The sequence below is a fragment of the Carica papaya genome, chromosome 4 (assembly GCF_054855325.1).
Source record: "Carica papaya isolate Zhongbai chromosome 4, ASM5485532v1, whole genome shotgun sequence".
In the NCBI taxonomy this organism is placed as follows: domain Eukaryota; kingdom Viridiplantae; phylum Streptophyta; class Magnoliopsida; order Brassicales; family Caricaceae; genus Carica; species Carica papaya.
Window position 1 is genome coordinate 26826323 of NC_142312.1, and position 10549 is coordinate 26836871.

At 36.5% G+C, this 10549-nt stretch overlaps 1 pseudogene; it reads right to left on the reverse strand.

Annotated features, from left to right (window-relative positions):
* Window positions 1-7415: 7415 nt before the first annotated feature.
* LOC110810906 (2S seed storage protein 1 pseudogene) lies at window positions 7416-7973 on the reverse strand (annotated as a pseudogene).
* Between the last annotated feature and the right edge of the window lie 2576 nt (window positions 7974-10549).

Genomic DNA, 10549 nt, shown 5'->3' on the forward strand with positions numbered 1-10549 from the left:
TGTTAACATTGTGGTAGGGATCATGGGGACCAACCCTCCTATCGCTTCAACAATATTTGCCGCATATATGGGAGTGCCCAACATTATGCGAGGGAGTGCCTAAGGAACCAGAATTAGGCCAGACCTCCTATTCAGGGCAGGGCTTACAACCTCACCCAACAGGATGCAGAAGCCGACCCAGACGTGGTACAGGGAGGGTACGTACACTATCTGTAATCATTTTGCACATGTTTTGATTGATACCGATGCCTCACATTTATTTGTTTCACATATTTTTACATCAAACTTGAATGTATCATCTGAAATACTTGATTCTGTGTTATTTATGTCTACTCTTGGGAGTAGAACACTACTGGGAGAGGTTATATACAGAGCCTGTATTATAGAAATAGCATATACAAAATTGAGTGTAGACCTAATAGAGATTGACACGGGGGACTTTGATGTAATCCTAAGGATGAACTGGCTAGCGACGTATCACGCTACCGTATATTGTTTTCATAAGAAGCTTGTATTCAACCCTCCTAATAAGGAGTCATTTACAAATTAATAAAATTCTTTAACATTTGTTCCTTCATGGAAATTTTTTTATTATCAAGTGCTTTAACCCTACTGTTTTCTCTAACTAGGAAAATTCGAGAAATAAATTTGTATTCAAGAGATTCCAGTAGTCTGGGACTTTCTGGATATGTTCTTAGATGAACTACCTAGACTGCTAATAGACAGAGAAGTTGAATTCACCATAGACCTTCTGCTAGACACCCAGCCTATTTCGGTTACCCCTTACCGCATGAGTCGTGTTGAGATGAAGGAGCTGAGAAAATAGATCAATGAATTGCAGGATAGTAGATTCATCCGACATAGTGTATCCCCTTGGGGTGCTGGAGTCACATTTGCAAGAAAAGTTAATGGAATGTTGAGGTTATGTATCAAGTACAGAGATCTGAACAGGGTCACGATCAAGAACAAGTACCCCATCTTTAGGATCAATGACATTTTTGATCAATTGCAGGGAGCCCAGATCTTCTCCAAGATAGACTTATATTTAGATTATCATCAGGTAAAGATCAGGGCAGAAGACATTCCTAAAACAGCCTTTCGAACCTTGTACGGACACTATGAGTTCCTAGTCATGCCATTTGGGTTAACCAATACATCAACTATCTGTATGGATTTGATGAATAGGATTTTTAGATAATTCCTAGATCAGTTTGTCATTATATTCATCGATGATATCCTGTTCTATTCAAAAAATAGAGAGGAACACATTCACCATCTGACTTAGGTTTTGCAGGTTCTTAGGGAAAAGAAGTTGTATGCAAAGCTGAGTAAGTGTAGGTTCTAGCTCGAGCAGAATACCTTCGTATGGCACATCATATCAAATGATAGAGTGTTAGTGAACCCCGAAAAGATTGTGGCAGTGCTTGGTTGAGAAAAACTGACATCGGTCAAAGAGATTCGTAGCTTTCTTGGAATGTCAGGCTATTACCGCAGGTTTGTAGAAGGGTTTTCTAACCTAACTGCTCCTCTAACTTAGCTCACAAAGAAGAATGTCAAGTTTGAGTGGAACGAGAATTGTGAAAAGAGTTTTTTAGAACTAAAGAAACGGTTGGCTATTGCACCTGTGTTGGCCTTGTCGAGCAGGTCGAGTCGATATAGTGATGCCTCCTACTTAGGGTTGAGTTGTATTCTAATACAACATAGGAAAGTCATAACCTATGGGTCCAAACAGTTGAAGAGTCATAAGAAAAACTACCTCACCCATGACTTAGAACTTGCCGCAATTATTCATGCCTTGAAGACTTGGCACTACTTGTATGGAGAGACCTTCCAAATCTATACCGACCATAAGAGATTGAAGCATATATTCACTCAAATGAATCTCAACATACACAAAGAAAATGGATAGAATTCCTCAAGAACTATGATTGCAACATCTTGTATCACCCGGGTAAAGGCAACGTGATAGTCGATGCACTCAACACAAAAAATGCAGACATATTAGCTCACTTGATGGTTTCAGAATGCAGAGTAATAGGGGTCACGCAACAGGTATGACTTCAGGACCTGAAGAGAGTCACATGCTTGACCTACTTGACTGTTCAACCTGAGTTAATTCAGAGAATAAAGGAAGCTCAGTCCACCGATTTCACCCTAACAGCCCTCAAGAAAGATGCAGAACAGGGAGTTAATTCAGAATTTTGAGTCTTCGCTGATGAGTTGTTTAGATTTCAGGATAGGGTGTGTGTGCTAGATGACAGTGAGTTGAAAAGGGACATCATGACAGAGGCTCATAGCTCAAAGTTTGTCATGCATCTCGAAAGCACTAAGATGTATCAAAGTATGCGATTCCAATTTTGGTATAACGGGATGAAAAGAGATGTGGGCGACTTTGTTTCCAAATGTTTTGTATGTCAGCAAGTCAAGGCAGAGCATCAATGCCCAAGCATGCTACTTCAGTCGTTACCAATTTCAGAATAGAAGTGAGAAAATATCACAATGGATTTCGTGATAGGGTTGTTTAGGGCACGCTCAGGATATGATGCCATCTGGGTAATTGTTGAGCAGCTCATCAAGTTTTCCCACTTCCTAACCATCAGGATGACCGATCCCTTGGATAAGGTAGCAAGAATGTATATCCGGGAGATTGTCAGGTTACATGGAGTGCCAGAAACAGTAGTATCCGACAGGGACCCTAGGTTCACTTCTCGGTTCTAATCTAATTTTCAGCAAGCCATGGGAACAAAACTATCCCTTAGTATTGCATTCCACCCTCAGACCGATGGACAATCAGAAAGGACGATCCACACACTAGAGAATATGCTCCGAGCTTGTGTTCTTAACTTCACGGGCTATTGGGATAATTATTTATCCCTAATAGAGTTCGCCTACAATAATAACTACTAAGCAAGTATTGGTTTGGCTCCGCACGAGGCGTTGTATGACCGTCCATGCATATTGATGATCTGTTGGAAAGAAGTGAGTGATAAAAAATTGTTCGGCCCAGATCTTGTAGAGAATACTACAACCAAAATAGTTAAGATTAGGAAGAACATTCAGATGGCTCAGAGTAGGCAGAAGAGTTATCCAGATATCCGGATGAGGGATTTAGAATTTGAGAAAGGTGATCGGGTGTTCCTTAAGGTCAGTCCTTTCAAAGGAATCAGTAAGTTTGGCAAGATGGGGAAACTAAATCCCCCAGTTCATTGGGGCATTTGAAATTTTATATAGAATTGGCACCGCCATCTACAGACTGGTACTATCTCTAGAACTATTCAGGGTCTATAATGTATTCTATATGTCCATGCTATGCAAGTACAATCCGGACCTCTCTCACGTCCTGGCCCACGAGCCATTTTTACTCCAGGAAGATATGTCCTATGAGAAAGTACCGGTCGGTATTGTGGACCGAAAGAGCAGAGTACTTCGTAACTGGAAAATTTCCTTTGTTAAGGTCCTATGGCAGAATCACACAGCAGGAGAGGCCACATGGGAGCTAGAATCAGATTTCAGAGCTCAGTATTCCTGACTGTTTGATTGAGTGAGAGAGAGACAAATTTGAGGGATAAAATTTCTTTTAAGGGGGAGAGTTGTAATACCCTTAATTAATTAATTTAATGTAATTAAAATTTATATATAAATATACTTTTTTTTACTTGTTGAATTTTATTTTAATGTAAAAATGAAGAAAATTAATTTGATGATGAAATTAAAAATAATTTTTGAAAAAATAGGTAAAAATTTGGGTTCTGGAGATTTTTTAAAAGAAAAATCAGAAATCGGAGGTCAAAATATAATTTAAGAAAATTATGCCACATAGGACGCCCAGTCAGCAGCCCCGATGAACTGAAGCACGCCACGTGCAAGGCACGCAGATGCGGTGTCACGCAGGAGGCCACGCTAGTGATCCGCGTACCCGCGATTGGACGATCTAGATTTGTTCCCACACGCACGGACAGTTCGGATCTATTCCTCCTTTAAACGCGATTAGACAGTTCAGATCAAATCACGATAAACGGTCCAAATTCATTACCTATTTAAATACGATGGGACAATTCAGATCAAATGCGATGGACAACCCATATTAATAGAAGATGAATATAAATAACTCTCTTCACACCAAACCCTAATCCCTAGCCGCCAGACCCTCCCCGGAGAAGAAGAGCCAATCGCTGGGAGAAGATCTGATCGCCACCTGCTGTCATGCCGGAGCCAATTCCGACCACCAAAAGAGGTAAAATTTTCCTCAGTTACTCAAAATTCAATTTTGAATACCCCCATAGCCAAATCAGAGCAAAAAGATCGAGGGATGAGCCGAAAACTGTGGGTAAACCCCATTGTGCCATCGCAGAAAAAGACAAAAATACCTCCGACGAGATCCTTTCTGATTCTCGTTTCGTGTAATTTTTTCACCATTGTAATCACCATTCTTTTTCTTACAGGTTGACTGAAGCAAAACACCCAATCGCAAAGGTGAGCCGGCGGAGCCACTGTACCAGAGAACCTGTATGCCGGTAAGCTTCGGGTTTTCAATTTTTTTTGGCAAATCGAGACCCCTTAACATATTTTCTAGCAAGGATTTGTAAAAACCGACGAAAAATACCGAAAATAGCCAACCCAAGGCAAACTGCCGTTGTGGGTGGCGGTGCTGTTGCCGGAGCACGGCAAAGTCGCTGTACTAAAATTTCACAATTGCTAAAAAGGGTTTCTAACACTGATTTTGAGTTTTTTGGGGTATTTCTAAGTACTTGAAACGTATGTTAATCCCTAAATAAAAATTCAGAGAACTTGTGGACCGCTAGTAGGTGCAGTTAAAAACTTAGCATTAAGACACAAGTTCAAGTAAGAATCCATCACCTTATTCCCTGTTGTAGAATTGAAATTTAATTATTAATAATACAATATTTTGTGTAATTTAAAAAATATTCGTAACTAATTACAGGTTACTAATGGAGCCGGAACTGGTTACTTATTATTGTTGCTATGTTTAACTTATTGTCTGATTTTACAGTTTCTGAATGCATGATAATACACTAGAATTGGTATGATGATGCAATTGTATTTTCTTGATGCATGGATTGTTTGTTTTATATAATTACGGTTAAATTGGGTAACTGTAAATTAAAGGTAAACGAAAAATTATTTGATTAAGTGGATGAATGAATGACAGCCTTATTGGATATTTTGGGAGATGGTAGACACAACGGGTACATAAGTAACTCTACTGTGAATGTTGCCTCATACTGGACGGAGTTTCGAAAATTGGTAATTAGGCGCTCATACTAGATGGATTATGGGGACGATCTGTCATTTGAAAATATTGAATAAAAGTTCACGTGTAGTGGAAATATCTATATGGACCCTATGAATACTAGTAGGCTGATAAAAGAGAAAAGTTGTTGTTTCGAATGATTGCATATGATATTATGGTGTTGTTTATGTTCTTGACTATACAGGTTGGTTTTGAAAATCTCATTACAGTAAACATGTGGTAAATGATTTTTATTCATGATAAACGAATTTACTTGAATTAAGAGCTCCATTAGTTATTTTTATAATTTCTACTATCCTTTATTTCTGTATTGGTGAGTAGCGTGATATTCTTATTGGGGTAATGTAACTCATTCTTTCATTAACTATTTCAGATCAAGAGGATCAAGATCCAGAACCCGATCCACAAGAGAGTTGCGACTAAAATGCTCAGTCGTTTATTTTTTATTTATTTCCTTGATTTTTTATTTTTTTTTTCAAATGGTTATTCGCGTAATTCTATCGAGTAATTTGAATTATTGTGTAAGAAATGTAAACCTTAACTATTTATTTTGCTTCCGCATTTAATTCATAATTTATTTCCTTCCTAGTACGCGGGCTGTTACATAGATCCCGATAAGTAAGGAAGTTGTAACTAGTTTACCTCTGGGACCCCTTCAAGAACTAGTAGAGGTTAACTGGTATGACATTTATCTATTTGTTTTAAATCATTTATTTACTTTTTTTTACGAGCTGTTGTAGTAGGAACATTCTCGTAATTTTATTGAATATTTTAATTTACTATATAAAGAATATAAACTCTAATTTATTGTTTGCTTCCGTCTTTAGATGATAAATCTTTTTCTTTTAGTTTGAGCCTTTACATATCTTGCTTATTTTACCCATGGACCTTAAATTGACAGAGGTCAATGTAAAAAATAATTACTTTTTTCAACTTTTTTAAGTTATTATTTTTATGTAAGAAAAATGAAGTCATTTTTTTTCTTTTTCTTTTTTTTTTTTTGGTTCAAAATTATAATTTAACACGAATCACAAGGAAATCATGATTTAGCATAAAAATTTGCTTCCTGCAGATTTCTAGTTAGGAGGCAATCCCATTGAATCCTTACTTTAGAGGCAAAATTATTTACTTTTGCGTAAGGAAATCGGCCTCTTGATTTATTTAGTCAATCACCTATGGAGGATTTTCTTGAGTGGTCATGTCTATTCGAATTTAGACTACGGTGAAGTATTTATATTAGGTTCAATTGATAACTACCAAGGAATAAGTCCTAGACATATAAAGAAGTACTTATTAAACAAAGTAAAGAATCTAGCTACATATTTACACAATTTATTTTAGAAATAGAAATTTTTTTCCTTTTTTCATAATACCATATAAATTTATCGCAATATTTTTTAACTATTTGTTATTTATATAATCATATATCCATATAGCTCATTGTTGTTGTTATCATATTGAATCATGCAAACATATGGAAGATGAATACTATTTTGATTTATGTGATACTTTCATTTTATTTATGCACGACAAAGTTATTCTAATTTGTGATTATAAGACGTATAACTATAAATCAAAATTTATAATGACCGGAGCACATGCTTTCGATGTTTGTCTACACAGTGTTGATTTCTTCTTGACATTTGATGTTTGTGTTCATGCAGGATAAGATAAGAAATTTTAAAACAGTAATAGAAAGTCATTGCGAAAGGAGAGACTTGAGTTAACGAGAAATACAATTAAAAACAAATAACCAAAAATTGTACTAGAAAAGTATGGAATAAGAATTTGTTTGAATAGATTTTCAAAGTACAAACCTAATTTAAACTAGACAGAATTAACTATTGAAGTATTTATGCATTTAAATTTTATTTGTATAATTTTTTTTATTACGTAAAAGTTAAATATAAATTAATCTAAATTATACCAGTTTGTCTGTGATTCAGAGGGCCTAAGAATAGTTATTCCTATTTTAAAGGAATTTCTTCAAAAATTCCAAAAGACTCTCTGCTATCTACACGGGGGCGAACTTTTATTCATTTGCATCAAACTCTATATATACATATAAATACATAGCTAGGGACACACGATTGTGTGCTTTTTATATAGTACAACTATCTTGCTTGTTCACCCTTAACTTCATTCATCTCAACCTCAAACTCAAGAACAGAAATCTTTATTCTCCCCGTACATATCCATGCATGGAACGTACGTTCTTGCATGGCCAACCCATCACTTTAATTTACTCCGATCTACGTTCCCGGAAGGGACATGGAGTCATCGGCTCCAACTGGCACATGTTGGGAAGATTCCTAGCCATGGAACACATCTGTCTCATCTCCTCAAACCGGAGCTGACCCATCTGCTGCTGAATCTTCATCGCTTGTTTCAACATCGGACACCGGCACTGAGCATGCGCACCACGTAGCTCCTGGCAACACCGTTGGAAAAGCATTTGATTAAAAGGTCTGATGTATTCATCTTCTTCTTCCTCCACCTCCAGTTGTCTCGTCCTCTTGGTTTGTCTCATCAGGAATCGCTGGCAAGCCCTGAGACGGTCGTGCCTCATGAACTCCTGTCTACATGTTTGTTGCTCAGTTAATCGGTTTTCATATTCGTCTTCTTCGAGTTGGTAGATGGAGGCGTTGACGAGGAGGAGGAAGAGAGTGAGGGTAGCTAGAAGGAGAGTCAACTTCACCATTGCTGTAGTTAATCTGAGTAGGAAGATCGTTTGATTCTACGTACTGAAAATGGGGGATGTATGAATATGGGGATATATATATATATATAGAAGAGATAGGGCGTTTGCATGGAAAGAACGTGTAACATGAGGTGGCTAGCTTAGTTTTGGAAGGTGGTATATGAAGCTAACACGTAGATTTTTACATGCTAATACAGCCAGCAGTAATATCTTTCGTCTGCTTAGTAGGGAAGTCCGTATGGTAAGACGTCGGATTTATTGTTTTTATTCATGATGGACGATGTCTAATCTCTACATTTATTGTCTGTCTCTTCCTAGTTTCATCAACCTGTAAGTTAATATATATTTATATATATGTGTGTATATACTAATCACTAACTCCACTTCTTAATGATTATTATGCCTTTTTTATATAAAACTTTGTAGATTTGAATTATCCGTTTTTAGTTTGCGTTTCATTGTATTGTGATTGATGGTAAAGATATATAAGTTTATGTATATTTTATGTATATATATATACGCCGATGTACTGCTCCGTGGATCGGCACACTGTACTGTGCTGAATGCACAGGTAGTTAGCACTAAGACGAAGTGAAGGGCACTTTGGTGAGCATAATTTGGAGTTTGGGGGAGGAAGATGACGTGCATACACGAGAGTAAATTTTGCTTGCGCATATACATATATATATATATATATATATTGATGCTGCCAACAGCGGGATTGGCGTTAGAGGATAAGTATATATATATATATGTTGTTGCTATATTGACCGATGATTAATCTCTTCTCCTTGTCGGGCTTACCCATCTTCATCTATTGATGTATATGAAAAATATATATTTATACACATATGACCTGTAAGTGATTGTTTTACTCATAGCTAATATATATATAATGTGGAACAGAGATAAATTTGTAATTTTTTTTTTTAAGATGAGAAACAACCTTGATTTTATCAGTGATAATTCATACTTGCATTCTCTTTTGTATACATACTTAAAACAGAAAGTAGAATACAACTGCTTCCCTACTAATTTGTATATATAAATAACTGTAGCTAACTACTTAAGTTTATCTGATTTTGAATTGCTGGAAATCATGTTTGATAACCAGTAGCTCACATCAATTGGTTGTTGAAGTAACGGGGCTTGGATATCCTTTGTCTTTGTGAAGGACAAATTGTATCATTATTCCCCCTTTTTACAGGAACTTTTTTCTCAAGATTCAAATCAGAAAATTATTCTTGCAAGGTAAAAGTAGGTTCCTAAGAAACATCATCGGTTAGACAGATTACGCCATTTAATAAGACTTTCTTCAATGATTTTGGAGTCGCGTTTAATCCATCGATGTTCAAGGATAGATTCTGGTTGGAGAATAGGAACACTATCTTCAGTTGTAGGTGGTAGGATATTTGTGTGGTTTGTGACGCCTCCAAGTTTTTTGTGAAGCATTGAAATAAGAAAAATCGGATGGATTTTGCATGTAACTGAAGCTTATATACTACCGGTCCAATTCGCTAAATGATTTGAAAAATTCTATAAACGCGATATGCGAGCTTTTAAAAAGCCATTTTGAAGATGGAGTGTTGCCAATAGGGCTGTAATTTAAGAAAGATCCAATCAACCTTTTGAAACTCAATGTCTTAGCGCTTGGTATTGGCCTATTGGTGCATGCGATCATTTGCATTCTATAAATTAATTTTGAATTATTGTAGTAGGACATCGCGGTTGGTCAATTGAACATCAACTTCATTCACCAAAGAAGCACCTGGATGATAAGAAGGAACAGTAAGCGAAGGTCGACCATATAATGCCTGAAAGGGAGTCATTTTGATAGAAGAATAATAGGTCATATTATATTAGAACTCGACCCAAGATAAAAAAGAATGCCAACTACGGGGCTGTTCGTGGCAAGGAAAATGGAGATTTTATTCCAAAATGCAATTAATCACTTCAGTTTGACCATCACTTTAAGGGTGGTATGCTGAACTCTTGAGTTTGATACTCGACATCTTAAAAAATTCTTGCTAAAAATTACTAATAAAGACAGGATCCCGATCACTGACGATAGACTGAGGCATACCATGTAACTTAACTATGGTATTAATGAAGAGTTCGGCAATAATCTTGGTAATATAAGGATGACTTAGAGCAGCAAAGTGAGCTGATTTAGTAAGACGATCCACGATAACAAATTACAATTTTAACATAGGAAATAGGCAACCCATCAATGAAATCCATTAAAATATCTTCCCATATTTGATCAAGAATGGGCAATGGTTGCAAAAGTCTCGCCAAACTAAAGGTATCTATCTCCGATTGTTGACAAATATCACAAAAGAAAACATACTCCCGAATGATTTTATGCTTGGTGTCAAATAAAACTGCTAAGTAATGTGCTTGAATGTTTGCTCAATACCAGCATGTTCACCGCTAGGTGAGTCATGACATTTCTATAATAGCTTATGCATGATACTGGAGTGAGGGATAATGGAAATACGATCTTTGAAGAAGATTAATCCCTTTTTTTTACTGTATAGTTGACCAAGATTGTCCACAGTTAATTTCTCAATTTT